Below are 17,603 nucleotides of genomic sequence, written 5' to 3'. Positions count from 1 at the left end.
TTACGCCTACTACCAATGATCTCGTTTTAGCCCCTACGTTTGCTCTCTTCGTATTCGGTAGTTTATTTACTACAAATGCGTATTAACGTAGATTTGATTGAAATTATATGATGTTTTATGTTCGCCCTTTTGTCCATCTCAGAGGGTCATTGCAATGTTTTTGAACGGACGTATATTTGCATAAGATTCTGCGATCAACCACCTCGGGAAGCAGTCGTTCGGTAAATGATTGCCCCGAGACCATTAGATTAGCCCGGTCGACTCAGACAACCACTGAGCATACTCTATGTACAATAGAAAAACTACGTGGACACTCTTTTTTTTGGTATCGGACGAATTTTTCTTAAACATTTTTAAATTTTTCTTAAAATTATAGCTGTGCTTTGTCCATCCAGAAAAGAATAATGGTTATTTAAGGAATTGTTCGGCCTTTATCATGCCACCGTTGAGGAGCTTGTTTTTTTTTAGCATCTTGCTTGGCCTAAAATCTTCCGACATTTTTCGACTCTCTGTTATTGCTCAGACGTCGAAGAAGTGCTCTTCGAATACAATTTTATGCATTTTAATACGCTTATGCACACCGTTAAGTTTAACTTGGCACAAACGCTAGAATCGTATTAAAGAAGCTTGATATTAGCAGCCCTTTCTGGGTCTGCCTGCTGATAGGTTGCAGCTTCCTCGTGATCTCAAGAAAACAGTACGCATGGATCACTCGTTTTCAACTCGTTTTAAATCAACAAATCTGGCTGATAGGCTGGACTTTTGAGCTAAAAAGCCTCATCGTCATTTCAGGTTGTTGCCCATATAGGACTACCTCAGATTTTAAACAGCAAGCCTTTGAAGGTCGCGGAAGATTTTGCACTCCGGGCGAATCGAAAACGTAACGGGTAAATGTAGCGGTATTGCATTTTTAGCTGAAGCTAAAAAAATTCGGAGAGTATACTTGCTTAATAGCGACAATAAAACTGAAACGGTTAGTATTCATGCGGCTACTAACAGATACGGTGGTTCAGAAGGTTTCTAGAAGCGCGGCGTCTGTTGCGAGTCATTCTAATAGATTCTACTCATGCTGTGGTAACTTACTGTGACGGATGCGCTTAAGAATAAATGAACCATTCGTCTTAATTGCAAGGAATAGACCTGTCCTAGAAACAGGCCGCTATTGTTTGGCAGTAGCTTTCAATTTGTAATGAATCCTGTTAAATTGCCCTCACCGTGGAATTGGAGCTGTGACCTGTTAACGTCAATGTATTTCTGAGTGAATGTGCATCTTCTCTTTTCCAATTTTCTTTTCTACGAAACAATAGGTACCTTTTAACATAGGACCCAGTAGCTAAGCGCCGAAATATCTTTAGGGTTCATATAAATATTTTGACATCATTTGTATTAAGTGCTAACATTAGAAACTAAAGAGTCAGATTGGCCTTGACATCAACAGCTTAATAGCAGTACGGCGTGTAATGTCATCTTCAAATTATTTAATTTAAAGACTCCGTTTTTTGGGAATGAGGAACACCTATTTTTTTGGTAAAACAACCATCTTTTTACTATGTGATATGGCTCCCTTGGTTGTTCGCAGTTTTTTTCCGACTTCACGATTAGGTTTTAGGTTTACTAAAAATTTAGTACTTATCTAATTTAGTAAAGCCTAAAAAAACTCGACCTTTTGCGTTAAGGTTTTGCTAGTAAACACCTCTTTGATACGTTTTTAAGTATTTGTTTGTGTATCGATCATTATTATCTTGCCATACACAAACCGGTCTTGGACGGACCTATTGCTGACACCCGAATCGAGATTTGCTGCGTGGAGTCACCCACGTCTGTTTATTACTTATGCTGATACAAAGACGCCACATTTAACTTCCGAATCTACTTCTGTGCAGAAATCTGCAGTTGGTAAAAGTGTCGAACCGACTAATGATATTCCAGTCAGAACGTAGCAAATCCAAACGTCAACTTGTGAAAAGAAGCCCAATGAAAGGTAATGTTGTAGCTCTCGTCTATATTGACGGGTGATTGTCAGCTCTATTTACCGTTCTCCTGTCCTCAAACAATCCCCGTCCTTATGGCCTCACTATCATCATAACTAATTAAGAAAGAATATTTGGAAATAAACAACATACTTCAATTCATACTGAAGAAGCTCCGTGAGTATTAGCGAAATAGTATAATTCAGCAATTACTACCTGATCATAAAAGAAATCTATACAGCCTTGATATAGAGTTTAGTGGACTGTTACCATTCAGGGCTAAGGCACTTGAGGCCTTAGATATTGAGTAATGCAGCATGAAACGCAAGATAGTTACGTCTATCTTTTTAACTAGCATAGTTCTTTTATTTATAATCTAAATACTTACCACTGTTTACTATGACCATTTGGATATTAATTATCCGTGTACCCTGAAGTATTCATTTCAAAAACAAACAAAAAAAAATTCGTAAAATGTTATATCATTATAAAGTTACGCCATTTTTATATAGAAATCTCTCGCATTTGATATTGAGCGATTTGCAACTAAATATATGTGTCTGTCAGTGGTTTTTTTTTGAGGGTACTATAGTAAAGCTGGCATTTCACTGTGACGGCAAACGGTACGGTGACAAGAATCCTACGAATCATTGAGATTGTTGGATTTCATGCTGTTTGATTGCAAAACCCAGTTGACTATCTGTGAGCTTTGTATCTGAAACACTTTTGAATCTAATAGCGTAGAAATAGCGATTTGAAGCTGCATGGTTCAGATCTATTAGTGAACACGTACGTCAATACTGCATTGTTGATATTGGGATTGGTAATAAACGGCACGTAAAATTTTCATGGTAACGCATTAGGATTTTATGCAAATGTCGCTGTTAAAAAGCCTGTATTATCGTAGAACAATCTTTACGATTGGACGGAAGTCTGAAGTGAGCCGTTATTAGCTAGCGACGCTCTATAACACGCGATTTAAACGAATTTGTCGATTCAAAAAAATTGTCCTCCGACGTTAAAGCCTTACTGGGCAGGACATACATGCCAGTCTACTATCATAAATAAGATCTATTATATCTATAATAAACGGACCATGAGTCTAATAAGATAGGCAGGCCAAAGCAAAACTGGCCACGCTGCGCTGTTCACTCATCACTATTGTGCCTCTCGTGTGTTGGACCTGATTAAATATTGTCCGCCTATGAAACTAAACGAAGGCTAACATCCGCAGTCGACTACGAAAAAGCACTGGCCTTTTGAACGCTCTGTCTTCTCGCCTACAGACAAGTTTCTCAAAAAGCCAATACATCGATGTAGCTTCATGCATTAAATTGCGAAACGTTTTTCCTTGTGAAAGTACTCGTTTAAATGTTTCGTCTAAAAAACCTGTTTCCGGCTGTGGATATTTTCGTCGTATGAGCGTATGGAGTCTTATCGTGTAACAACGTCTACTCTCTCTTTCCGCCGCAACGATTGTTAAGTCGACTGTGAACCGTTGCCTTCAATGACCCTCCAGACCTTTCTCCTACACACAGTTGGTTCTTGACACGATACAGATCTTCATTGTGCTTTGCATTTTTTAATAGTCAAAGTAGAACGTACACATTTATGCAGACACACTCGATGATTATTTTCAAAAATTATGAAGTTCATTTTTATTTATTGACCGCAAAACAAATACTCTAGTAATATTGCCGTGACAACTTCTTTTATTCTATTAATTTTTAGCATTTCCTTATATATTATATGTTTATTGCAAGAGAATATATTTATTATTCTTATACTGTTAGTATAAGGAGTCCTTATAAGTATTTCTGCCTGCGTGTACCCTTTTATTACATACACAAGGCGCTTATCATGTACTGTCGAATAAGCATGCTTTCAAGCGGTCTGAATGGTTAGGCAATCGGACCAGACAGAAACGATCTTAACATCTAGTATAATATATCATTATAAAACCAAAAAGCGGACTTCCTCGATCTCGAAGCGCTTCTTTCCGAAGAACCAGATGGCAACTGTTGAGGCCAAACCCCTCAGGACGCCCGTCCCCGAGGATGTCTTGACCTCGCCCTGTGCCCATATCGCGGGGTAACCAAAGTGATGTATGCCTTTCTCTTTTGGAAGTGGTGCACGCGCCGAAGTGCCGGCGAATCATCGGGACGCCGCCGACGCTATTTATGCCTGCACAACCAGAAGAGATTAGGGCGCTTGTACCATGACGTCAATATTAACAATTCTCATTGTTATTTTCATTCATTCTTATTATTATTAGTCGTAGTTATCATTATTGTTGCAGAGCTACGTTGTTAAGTACGTTCAAGAGGACGCTTCTCTAGCGAAAAATCTAATTACTTTCGACGTGAAACTGTCAAAAGGGTAAAGTCAGTTATCCTAACAATGCCAGAAGTCGTTCTGTGTTCGACTCCCGATATGGGTTTCGCCTAAACGTAATAAGCAACATCTACAGTTCAGTTATTTAATTGTCTTTTTAGAAGTTGAGCTCATCCGCCAGCAGAGCCTGTAAAATGTTTTTCGTCGACACAGCGCACGAATCCACTAATAACCCTAGACATCGTCTTTTTCTTAGAGAAATCATGCAAACGAGGGATCTTACAGTCGCACCCGGTCTTTGCGGAACCGTGGCTAAACCCTACGATAACAAGACCAATGTCTTAATGAAACATATTTTACCTGGCTATCGGCTTTTTTAAAGAATTCTTCGAGGTACACACAGGAAATATAACAGGAAAGTACTATGTAAGGAGTGTTTTGCAAAGGGATGCTACCAGTTCTGAACAGATTTTTACGGAGCTGCTACAAGCTTTCGCACGCTATTGCGGAACGTTTTTCCGATATGAAATATACGGACTGCACCTCTTTGTTAAGATTCAAGCCTTCTAAGGCACTGATAAGGGTACTGTATGCGACCTGCTGGAAATGAAATCTGAATAATATTGACCGTCAAGCGTATATAAAGCTTATGCCTCTCATGACTAGTTCTTTTAGTTAAGTGTTACTTATGAAATTCAACTATCAGTATAGACATTTGTATTCGATTGCTTGTGGTTCATCCTAAACTAAGCAATAGTCCTGCCGATCAACGAAATATTTGCCATGCGACCCGACTCTTTCAAAGAACTATTTCCTATTAGCAGTAGTATATAGATCAATTGTATTTTATTTATTGTAATTTTTTTGACTTGATCAATCGGCCTATAGATGGAAATTCAACTTTAGGACATTTACTTGCAATTTCCAATTCATTTTCTCCACACACGTATACATAGAACGGTAAAAGCTATTCTATTCCAGTTAAGAAAACATTGCCTTTAGATGTATTCGTGCGTAAATTCTTATTTAGAGCTCCGTTGGCATCCATTATGGCACAGGACAACTATTAAAAGAAAAAAGGATAGTTTGGTCCGAGTACATTATTCTGGCAGCTGTGAACATTCGGCCATCCCTTGTTTAAATCTCATGGTTAACAAATGGCTATTATGTTTCACAGGTCTGTTACAAAAACCTAACTAAGTGTTGTGAGACCTGTCTAAAATTCTTCCTAACAACCTAAGAGTTAGACGTAAAAAATAAATAATAACAAGAAACAAAGGAAAAGTATTAGTCATTAAACTGATTGTCAATCAGATCATTTTTAGTTTTCTAGCAAAATAAAAGACTTTAGCCCCAATTGTGTGGTATAGTAGCAGATTTCGCAGGCTGTATTTTCCTATACTAATTATACTTCTAGGATCAAACAATCGTTCAAAAATCAAAAAATACAATATACCCTAATAAAAACTATCCAACCTTTTTTGGAATTTGTGCTGTTCGAACTACTTATAATGCTTACAGGTTAACCTGGACTCGACCCTAACTAACGTGACGCTAGATATCGGTGTTAATTTCGAAAACTTCCTGCTATGCTTGTCGTTAGTAATCAGACTCTGATTGTTACTCAGATACGTAATATCATCGTCACTTTTGTTAAACGCTGGCCAGCATCTTTTCGTAGCGGATCGCAGCAAATTGACGAAGGAAAAACACAGTCCGTGGAAAGCACCATCGAGCTATTCTTTTGGTCAAAAACTTCTTTGTGGTATCACCGTTCGCCATCAGGGACACCGATCAAGCTAACTCTACCCAATCACTCAGATCGAAGATGCCCGCCAAACTTAGCCTGGCCATGCTAGCTGCGCCTGACGCATACCCGCTTCATACTCAAACCTATGATGGCGACGAGCGAAGAAGGGCTGTGCGAGCGCCAAGCAGAATAGAAGTAGTAACTCTGATGACGGTAACTGCAGAAGTGAATCGCTCCTTTTAAGTTAAAACGTCATTTGCTAATATCAAAGGAGATAGGTAGTATTGCCAGAAACTCATAAGCTTTGGTTGGGTAAAAGATTGTACATTTTTGAAAAAAGGGCGGTGCATATTTTTCTATCAGGCACCGTGCGGTAGCAGCAGCAGCAGCAGCAGCAGCTAGGCCCCTAAACAAAAGCTTAAGTGGGTGATTCATGCTCCACACCACGGAGGCCCGGACCCACCCATAACTTATCTGAAGGGCTTAGCGGTATCTACGACCTGTGAACTCAGCGGTGGGAAGTTGGAGTGAAGTGTTATTAACAGTGAATCTGCTGTTTCTGTTTCGTGGTATATGCACTTTTCGATGCTTTAGAGACTCAGTGCTTACACCTGTTGTATTTCCATTATTATTCATCAATGGTGAATAACTGTATGCCCATCTGTTATAGGATCAGAACAGTCACCCTTCCCATTCTTACGGCTGTAACAGCTGTAATATACTGATTCGAGATTAAGATGTTTCGCTTGTATAGTAATGTACGTTTGTTATTTGGATTATGCTTCTTGATATTTTCTTGCTTAAAATTTCAGCTTGCGCTAGCTGTGCAGACATCGTGTGCGGGGACCTATGTCCAGGCGAAACGGGGTCAGATGCAATTTTGGCAGAAGAGCATATGACAGAAGAAAAACAAAACGAGGGAAGACTTTTAACACAAAAAATAAGTACTTAAATTCATGGCGCGGCTTCAGTGATGGTATAGAAGTAAGAGGTTTGCTTACTGAAATTAGAAACACGTAATGACCTAAGTCCAAGACCGGACGAAGCGATGCTTAACGTCAATGTGAGACGTTGACTGCGAATTTTTTTTTCTTGCATTTATTGTTTACGAAAGTATTGGATGGTGCGCAATTTTTTTTGCCCCCAATACAGGCCTTTTGCAAGGCCAAAAATCAAATACTCTGCCCAAACGACGACCGATAGATAGAAAAATATAGGTAAAATTTCAAGACGTTACCTTGTATTTGAAAATCTGTCAGTTGTCTCTTCCTTCACTTTGTCACCCAATTAATCTTTTTCATTTATTGTAAAATGTCTGTAAGAAGTTTAGAGAGAGATATTTGGCTTTCGTATTTTAGCGAGAGGAACGGAAAAATAGGCCAACGGTACGCTTTCAGCTGCATCTGTATATGCCAGCCGTCAATACAGTTTTTTTCTGAGCTTTTCAATTTGTTGCGTTACCTAAAGAGACTGATGAGGTACCGTCGGTGCTCATTCATACTCATTCGTTCAAAGAATTTTGCCTCGGTGTATCCTCTTCCAATGCGCTACCTAGAGTGGGACCTTTCGAATTCCACCAGATCATAGGGAGGACGCATTCGCGAAATATGGCAATATATTCTATTCAGAGATCTCAATTCGAGGTATACACGATTGAGGATAGACCACTCAATAATTGCGTTTCCATTAGGCTTCATTGTTACAGCTTGCGTATTAAGACAGTTTTCAACGGCCCATCGTTCAGGTCCTGCACAATGAAATATACTTCGCGATCTGGAAAGGTATTATATTTTTTTTATAAGCTTGTCTCATTTTTGTCATCTGTTCTATCTTTCGGAGCGCTTAGTCTTCATGGAGCCTTCTAAAGGTCTTCATTAGCTCCTCCTCATTTATTTCCGGACGGAAGAGGTCACTTTTAGGATGTTTTTTTTGTTTTTTTTTTTTATACAAAGCTGTTTGAAAACATTTGCTAAACAGAGGATAAATCTTTTCGATTCAGTAATTTTTTTTTTTTTTTTATCATAGAACGCGAATTGCTGGCACGGCATTTGTTTGAACTTCACGATTAGTGGCGGACATCTCGGTCGATGCTTGGCTTCTGGTTTCATTCATTCATGGTTAACACGTCGGTAGTCACACCGTGGTTGCGAGTTTATTTCGTAGATAATATAACAAATGGAGCCGGTTTGTAACGTGGTAGACTTTGACTTCAGCTCTAAACACCTTATAGCTCAGCTCGACTTCTTTTGTTCCATTTTATATATCTATCTAGTTGTTCATATATCTGAAGGTCATCTGGGGATTTCTCGTTTTTGTAGTAGCTTAACTTTGCTTAGAAGTAAGAAAAGCCTTAAACGATCAGAGTATTAGACTGGACCGTTTATTTTCACCTACCAACAAAACAGAGCGTTCAGCTCGAATACTAACAGTAAATTAATTTATTATGCATTCGTCGCCGTCACTCAGCATGACCTTGTCGTTCAACTCGTCTCGCTAGAGATTTTCGAACTTGGTGTTAAAGGCCTTGTTAGGTTAAGTTAGATTGGAAACCCTTTTCAGAGCCTGATGTTCAGCTATTAATTATCATTTGCCACTAATAGTCTGTAGGCGCGAAGTCTGGGCATATATTGTGTGCAAAGGAACCACGTACTTTGCCTCTTGCAGGGTAGCCTTCACGACCTTTGACGTGTGCGGGCCGGCATGATCGTAGAGGAAAACGACTTTGTCTTGTCTCTAGAGTCATTTCTGTTAGATGACCATATTTACCCGGTGCAACAGGGCTATATACATATCGCTGTTGGTCCCTTTGTTGTCCCAAACGTTTTCTAGCATCCTTTCGGTCTCAACAAACGCAAATCATTGCACAATATACATATTGTTTGCCGCCCATCTTTTTTCAAAAGAGTTGTAAATCGGTCCTCGTAGAGCTTAAATGGACGGCCGGGGCGGAATAAAGGCCTCCGGTACGAAATTAGATTAAAGCCATTCTTCCGGTGATAGAGTCCAGCCGGTACATGGCACAAATATCATGTGCTACTTCAGCAGTTGGTTGACTTCGACAGAAGGCGTCATATAATAGATGTTGAAAATGTACCTCTTTCCACCTGAGTCCTCCAACTCTGGAGCCTAAATTGGACGTAAAATTCCGTTCCTCGCGCACCGAAATTATGATGGACTTATAAAAAAGAAGCACTTTCAAATAAACATAAACTAAAGTAAAAGAAATAGACTAAAAGTGATGAGAATAAAAAGCAAACAAAAAGCACTTGTGTTCTAGTCTCAAAACACAGCTGAAGATTTTATAGTTTTTTTTGTCCTAGCATTACGTCGACTATACCGTAGTTGGCTTTATCTTATATTACTAATTTTCATATTCATTCAATGACCACTGATTTGTTATTACCTATATTGTGGACAGGAGAGGGGCGATCTTGGATTCCTCATTTTTTTTCTGTTATCAAATTTTCCTTGTCAGATATGTAGGATGTAAAGTACAGTTTACATAAAACGGCAACGGAATTACGTTTGCGGTGAAAGTGCACTTTACGGCAGGTTCTTTGATCCTGAAGAAGACCCGGCAGATATGTTTCTATTGTGACTTTTAGAGACCAAAAAAGAGCTTTGTGAACGCTGAAAAGTATATTTGACAAAAAATTTTTAGATTTTAGTCAGCTTCAAATCCTTAAAGGTATCTTGTAGTTCTCTTTTACAGACGTGTTAAAAATTAGGGTTTAGAGCCACCTAAGCTTTCGTATATCAATAGGCTGAAGATGGAAAAGTCCTAAATTACTGTATACGATCATAGCCTCCCCTGATTACGTGCGACAACTGTGTGACCCACTGAATGCCAATAAGATTGACCTATGCTTGGGCTTCTATCCCAGGTCAAGGTCTTGACCCTGACACAAGATATCATATTGTATAATGCCAAACAAAATATTTGCCTTCCTTTGTTGTTGCTAGATGAACACTGGTGGCAAATTATTCAATCTACAAGTATATACATATATATTGTTCTACAAGTATCTACATATATATATATATAGTTATTACATCTTAAATATTTCTGGTATATAAGGAGTTTTTGTGGAAGACAACGTTACGGATCTAGAGCGCTTTTTGAAGAAGTTAGTGCAATTAGTGAGGGTCCAGTATTATATTTTTTATAGAATTTGCTTTCATATAGGTACATATACAGGTGGTAGGCTTTACTATAATCTTTTTAGGCTTAAGAATTACTAGTGGATCTGGGGCTTTAAGCTAAGTTTGGAAATATCGATTTACAGTAGAATCAGTAGAGGCATCATAGAAAATGCAGATTTTGGCACTTCGCTAGAAAAAAGTTCTTATTTTAAACGCAAATAAATATGGCAAACGAATTTGATCTTGTGCGATATTTAAAGTGGTAATAATTACACAATCCACTTTAGAACGGCTTGAGTTCGGATCTCGAACTATTAAAAGCTCTTTCTACTTGAAAGATTTGACATGCATTTCTATCCTCGTTCAAATTGGCATGGAAATAATTATACGAGACAGCTAAAGTTCTCCAACAAATACACTTCTAGCCAATTATAGTTAGGATATAAGAAAATGTAATCTCGTAAAAGCCTGGAAACAGGCTAACATTAGAAAAAGATGCGCGAACATTCGTGGTCTAAAACTGAAATTTCTAGAGGATAAGTAAACCCCTCGTTTTGCTAAGCAACGTCACGGGTAAAGTGAAAATCTTAAAAACAGTGACAAATCGAACGGATCTTATACTAGGAGCAGTCACTGTTTATCAAATACATTAAAAAGCTATGTAATAGCCCTGTATGTTCTCGGGTAACCTCTAACGCAGATTTGTTGAACTGCTGAAGGAACTAAGACAACTGTATTGCCATACTCAGATCGTAGATGAACGCAGTCATAGTCTATGTATTTGGCCCACTCAGTTGCTTTAATATGGAACTAATTAGGTCTTCGGACCAAATATGCTCTATATACCAGCCGATTATATACCGAAATTTCATTGTTTTACACCGTCGTGCCTGTCTTATCCGCAACGGGGCTGAGTAATCCAATGCTTCGAATCAAATAAATTGCAGTCAGATACTCTAGTTACTTGTTTTGATTTATATGAACCCTGCGATATAAGACATCCATGATTTTGTGGGGAGAAGCTAGTAGTAGAAAATCGAATTTCCTGATATAGGAACTATAACGTTTATCTGTAGTTCTTACCGTGTTCTTCAGCTCTGCCAACTATGTCATCCGAAATTTACGTCGAAATTTTAGTCCGAGGAGAGGTCAGCTTCACGCGTGAGTACCGCTAACAGCAAAATAAAAATTGGCCACCTAGTCGACCATTGACTGGAATATCTCACATATTTAGCCTCATTAATGTGTTTGCATGGTTATTGTCCCGGAACGCAGTTATGCCAGCATGACCTTCATATGTTTTTCGGGCATTTTTGGTATATTGGTGGCGTTCTGTCATCTTTGAAGACATTATCTACTTTTGTATTCAAACTTCAGACGATTCGAAATCGTGGCCGTCGGCTCATGTAGAGGTCTCATGTCAGCTTCTACATTATTCGAAGCTTTACATTTTCTGGCCTTGTCAGGTTTTTAACTTGGTCAAGTTCAGGCTTTACTCGCACTCGGGTTAATAGAGCGTCTTTCTATCGGAAAAAAAAGCTCCATAAAGATCTGTTATTTACGGATACCTAAAATATTTAGATGTCTGGATTTAAACACGCCATTAGTCTCAGCTATCACTCAGACAACACTGATGCCCAGTCAGCATATGGTCTACCTTTACGGGACGAACCCGACCCATTTCAAAGTACACGGATGTTAGCACTCAGATTCGGTGTACGTGAATACCATACTTGTTTAAATTATTAAGGTAAACACCTGAAGGGATAGGCGTCTCATGATTCAACGAGAGCCAAAAACTCAGACGTAGCGGTGCATGCTTCTACTTGTTCTCGCGATGATCCATTTTTGCATCGAGCTGTGATTTGTGATGAAAAATGAATCTTTTACAATGATCATGGGGCATAACGTCATCGCACCCGAATTGACGGTGCATCATTTTTTTTGAAGCAAACACATGGTTGCGAAAAGTTACGTACGTGTTTGGTGATCTAGTATATGCGTTATTCAATACGGATTCATAAGTCTGCTCCGCTGACTACAAATGAAGTAAACGCTCAACAATTACAACAGGCAATGAAGAACGAAGTAATGAACAGTCAAAATGAATAGACCAAGTCAAACCATTACCATTATAAACAATACCCACGCACGACCGTACACAACAAAAGTCGCGGTGGCAGATACGCGATACGTTGGAAACTTTGTATCGTCCACGGATAGCAATATTTTTTAAATCTTGAGAAATAAGAAAATCATTCAAATGTTAACGTGGTGTCGAAGTCGTCTTTCGAAACTTCGTGGACTCTCGTACCCCGGACTACTATAGTAGTGATATAAATAATCTAATGGCATAAGATTATACTGATAATAATAAATACTTCAGTTGAAAGTAATCTGTGAAAAAAAAAAAAAACTTTAAAAAGTCGGGGTTCACGTTTTATACTGGACGACCTAATATTTTTGAATAGTCCCTCAGCGCAATTTCATAAGGTAAGCGTTACATTAGTCTGATGAGGAGATGAAACGTATCGTCTCAATATTCAAATCCGACCATAAAGAAAAGCAACGTCATAAAAACCAATAGAAGAACGTTGCTTAAAAGTGTAAGCCGACATACTGCTATTTCATACGACTGTGAATTTTCTAAAGGTCTTCACAAATATCCTTTTGTGCTTAGCTTCTTTTTTAGCTAACAATACATAACAAGTTTAAGTAAAAATCGAATTTAGAGTCATGGAATCCTTGACCGCAGGCGCGTGATAGGTTTATAGGACATATTGTCACGATTGTAGCAACGCGGAATGACATATCTGCCTAAAATTTGCAGGTACGCATTCTATTCAAATAGATCATCTGGTATTAAAGCATATATTAAAAATTCTTCGTAAGTCGAGAGCATTTCTATACTGGTTTCAACGTGCCGCAGATCAAATTGCTACCTTCCAGCCGGCCTTATAACGAAAAATCAACCTCTGAAGTTTTTTTTATATACATGTGAGCAAATATGTGAGCATATATATATATAACAAATGAGAAAATGCTTTCAATACATAGACGTATGTCTTATGTGATGGCTTCGTATGTTTTGTTTATTCCCAATAAGTTAATGCAAAAGTAACGGCTGTTGCATTGTTGCTTTGCTTTCCTTGTTTTTCTGTGATAATAAAGTACCTTCGCTGTTAATAGCCGTTATCGCTTGTGAAATTGACGAAATCTTTATTTGGGGCTCTAATTCATCTCTACATACTAAATACCACAAACGTTTCCGTTTCTATTTGTAGTAATTTCTAGACTCCTCATTTTCGATATCTATTTTTTTTCAAAACCGTTTTTAGTTAATTTGAAAAATTAATTGAGGTGCGTACTTTAAATAAAGCATACAATTTTTTAACCTAGCAAGCTATCTTCTGGTGAGTTGTCGAGTCCTTGTCATACAGAAAATACGAATTCTACCTTGTTCCGACGTCTTTTTTTTTTTTTATCTCAGTATTAAAAAGCATTGAACATAATGTTGCTTTGCCACCCGCTATGAGCATTTTTGATTGAAAGCCTGGAGCGAAACCAATCTCGTCACCTGGATACAAATATGAACGATATGATGGAGAAATGATGTAAAAAAACGAAGAGCTTTTAGATATTATAAAGCTTTGACCATCAGCAAAAGTACGCTTAACTTATAAAATTCGATCAACTTTTAGGAAACGCTCGTTTTTCTATTGTTCAATTCATTTAGGGGCATTGTAAAAGTATTGAAATGCAGCAAAAAGTGTAAATATAATCAAAATACAAATTTCGGTAATAGAGATTAGAGGTGAAAAGACCAATGCCAGCATTTGTGTTAAGCAGTATCTAATTTTTATAAACGTGCCATTCTAAGTAACCGCTGTAAGAGTTACTACAGGAACACTGCTATGTAAAATAGTTACATTTATATTCGAGAAATTAACTTCCATTTATTGACCTTATCCTGCTGTTTACGGAATACTTTCTGCCCTGTTCATGCATATAGGTACCTCATATATAACAGCTGATAGGACCGTAGTCACAAAATGTAGCATTTTTTAGCATGTCCAACAATCTATTTTCTGTCCTTCGTTTTAGTTAAGGCTCGTTTACGGATTACTATCAATGACATGTATGTAAGCGAATCTTCTATAGCATTTATTAAAAGAATGGCAGATTCTGTATCATCGGTATCAATCGAAAAGTCGAGGCCTGCCTATAAGGGCAACATCGAGTATGCTATGAGTGAAACTGGATTTGTTATGATAATAGATATCTGATGTGCCAACTTTTCGCCCCATGTCGATACATACGTTAGTTCTACATTGAGTAGAAAATGTCAAGTGTTATTGTGCATAGTTCTGGCAGAAATCGCTACGGTATACCCGTGTGCAATCGGACTTACGAACACCCAAGGCTTGTAGAAAGCCCCAGTTTCTACATTATTTTTTAATGATTATTCTAACATTTATACGTTATCATTAGGCTGTGACGATCGGATTTAGGCTTGATATTAGGAAATCAGCGTTCGAGCTGCTTTGAACAGCTATAGGATTTTTAGAAATGCCAATATTTTGATTACAATAGCTGGCGAAAGGTTCTGTGCAGGTGGTATAAATGATTGTTCTGCTTCATTATGTAGCTAAAGTTCTGATTAGGTGCCGTAGGCATCCTGAGCCGCTCCTATTCACCTGACCTGCAGCTAACTTAATAAACGCAAGGTAGCAACCCTTAAGAGTTTGCGGGGTTTTCAGTATCGACTGGTATTAAATCCCCTTAGCGGCAGTAAAATCATCTCAATTTATGGTAGTTTTATTGCGGCTATTTCAGTCGCGATTTTTTGTTCATGTTTTTGTTATTGGGATTGAAATACGTCTAATTTTCGAGTTTGTATGAAAACAGCTTTTGAAAACTTAATTAACTAACACTTACTGCATGTGACATGAACGATGGTTTCAGTAATACGATTACACGTAACGGATTTGAGGTGTTTTTCAATCGTCCATCGTGTCTGGCATAATGAGATAGTTTTATAGAATGAGCTTAGGCATATTACGATCAGAAAAAGTCGCGGCTCTCTCAGTAGGTCCCATCATGGTAGCCCTCAGGAGACTCTTTTTTTTTGTACATGGCTACTATTCGAGGCAATTACAGGTACAGTTCAATCCAAAAAAAAAAAAAAAAGAAAGAAAGATATCCGGAAATGCAACTAGTGGCATAGCTCCTCTTCGTGTGTAGCTAACGCGGTTCCCTTTGATAGGAAATACTAGCAAGCAGGCTCTGCGTATATCCAGGACGGTGAGCTAAGCGGCCACTGTGGGCAAATACATGATATTAAGCGCGTTCGTTCCTAAACTTGGTTGATATATTTAGTTAAGCTGCTATCAGATGGCTCGTACTCAGCTAGCTGTTTACTATCAAATACAATCGGAGACACTCCATATGTAAATTCTATTGTTCATTAATGCCTTCTGCGAGGGCCGTGGCAACTGTGTATGCCTAAGCATAATTCGTAACCTAAATGAGTAACACAAATAAAGTATAATCAGATATTTCCACAGCCAGAATGGAGGGTCTTTTTTTCACACTTCGATTTTTCATGGGAGAAAAGGCGTTAGAGGCTAGAAAGCTATGCGCTGTACAAGCTATACTGCAGGCATTATCGATATTTAGGGTCGTGGTTTCAAGCGGATTCATTACGACTCTGAGTGTGATCGGAATCGCCTGAATTGAATTAAGGTTCGCCCTATTTTTACTATTAACATCCAAAAATTCGTAGATTAACAGGTTTTAATATTTGCTCGTCTGTCGGAGTATGATTGCGTCGCGTAATGCCTAATGTCGCGTAATGCGACAGTGGTAAAGTAGGCCAGTTGAACATGATTTCCATAAAAATGCGTCTAAAGGATACAAATAAATATCGGTAACTTAAGTTATGGATCGACTAACTCACTGATGTACTTGTATGCGATCTGCCGTAACCGTTCGCCGGTTAGAGTAATACGTCTGAGAAACGCAGGAATCTAGTAAATGTAATATGAATATTATTGGAAACTCCGAAAGCAGGCTTTTACGAAGCGTAAGATTGACAATACCCACCTGTCTCAACTTAAGTAAGGTTCAACACCGGCAATTTTGGCGCGATCGCTATTTCATGGCGTTTTTTTCTGTAAACTAAGTCGAATAAAACTCTACATAGTATCGTACGATAACGGACAGATAAATGCACTCAATGTACTTCCGCTTCGTTAGATACAATGCCACGCTGAGGCCTGATGTTATCATGTCATCCGCGCACATTTTATAATTAAATATTGATCGGCCTATAGAGTGTGGCTTCCATTTTGACTTGGAAACTTTTATCGAAACATTGCAGTAAGGTAGGACCTGAAAATCACTAATGCTTGCATCTCGCTTAGGGAAATTTGCTGCTACACTCCCCTAGGGACTTTAGCAATTTCAAGCTATAAAATTAAACTCGATCAGAGGCTTTCAGACTAGACCGCTAGTAAGCACATTTTGCCGAATACTGAAGAACTTATTCATAGAAAGAAAAAGCATTATATTGTCGACAATTTCATTTTTCCTAGTTACAATCACCGGTGGCTTTATGGTCTCGATAATTAACTGTGTACTGGAAAGATGATCTATTTCCGCAGGTTGCTTTGCATTGTTTTATTTAGGCAAAAATAATTTCAAGGAGACCCGCCGTTAGGTTGTCTCTTTTGAAATTTATATTACTGTTCAAAAAGACAGTGCCATTAGTAGTCCTGTTCTTCATTTGGAGGGGAGGTGTCTTTAGCCCTTTTACGTCTAACAGAAGAACCTTTGCATTGATACACAGAAACGTTTAAGCATCTTAACGTTATTTATACTTGTAAAACTTTATCTGCAGTTCATTTGCAGCACAGAAAACACACAGGTGTGTCGTGTACAATGTTCGTAAGTCCAGATGTTCCGTTGTTACGCGCCCCTTTACCCCAATGTACCTGTCAGATAACTCTTTTAGTAACGCGTGTGGCATGGTAACATAGTGATATGGGCTTTTTGTGTGATTCCATTCCACCTTCAGTACATGCACATATTGCAATGACTAGCTATGTTTTCTGTTTACAAAAATGGTATCAACAACACCAAAAGTCCACTAACATTGACGTACGTTGATGGTTTTGTATTTGAGCTGATACGTAGCTGAGCCGGTACAATACGTACCACGCTGACCTAAAGTTAACCAGTGTTGCGAGGTGCAGTTTTTTTTAACATAATTTGAAAACGCTACTTTTGCTAATTTGATAAAAAAATATATCATATTTCTCGCTCGTTTTGTTGTTTTTCGGTTGGGTCTTCTGCATAGAACTAATTGGACCTTTCACGCAAGTTCTTTTGGGACAGTCGTTGCC

General features: G+C 38.4%; 1 long non-coding RNA gene across 2 annotated transcripts in view; it reads right to left on the bottom strand.

Annotated features, from left to right (window-relative positions):
• Nucleotides 1-17,603, bottom strand: part of LOC147757091 (uncharacterized) — a 131,334-nt gene that overhangs the window by 19,462 nt on the left and 94,269 nt on the right. Inside the window, exon 3 of one of the 2 annotated variants that reach the window (XR_015324815.1) lies at nt 4,054-4,154. The exons of the other annotated variant lie outside the window; for it this stretch is intronic. This is a non-coding gene — a long non-coding RNA (uncharacterized LOC147757091). Of the gene's footprint in view, nt 1-4,053; nt 4,155-17,603 lie in introns of those variants that run through there. 2 annotated transcript variants of the gene reach the window in all.

Source organism: Varroa destructor, unplaced genomic scaffold (assembly GCF_002443255.2).
Source record: "Varroa destructor unplaced genomic scaffold, Vdes_3.0 BEIS01000003.1, whole genome shotgun sequence".
In the NCBI taxonomy this organism is placed as follows: Eukaryota; Metazoa; Arthropoda; class Arachnida; order Mesostigmata; family Varroidae; genus Varroa; species Varroa destructor.
The sequence above is the reverse complement of the archived record's forward strand: the minus strand, read 5'-3'. Positions and strand labels throughout refer to the sequence as shown.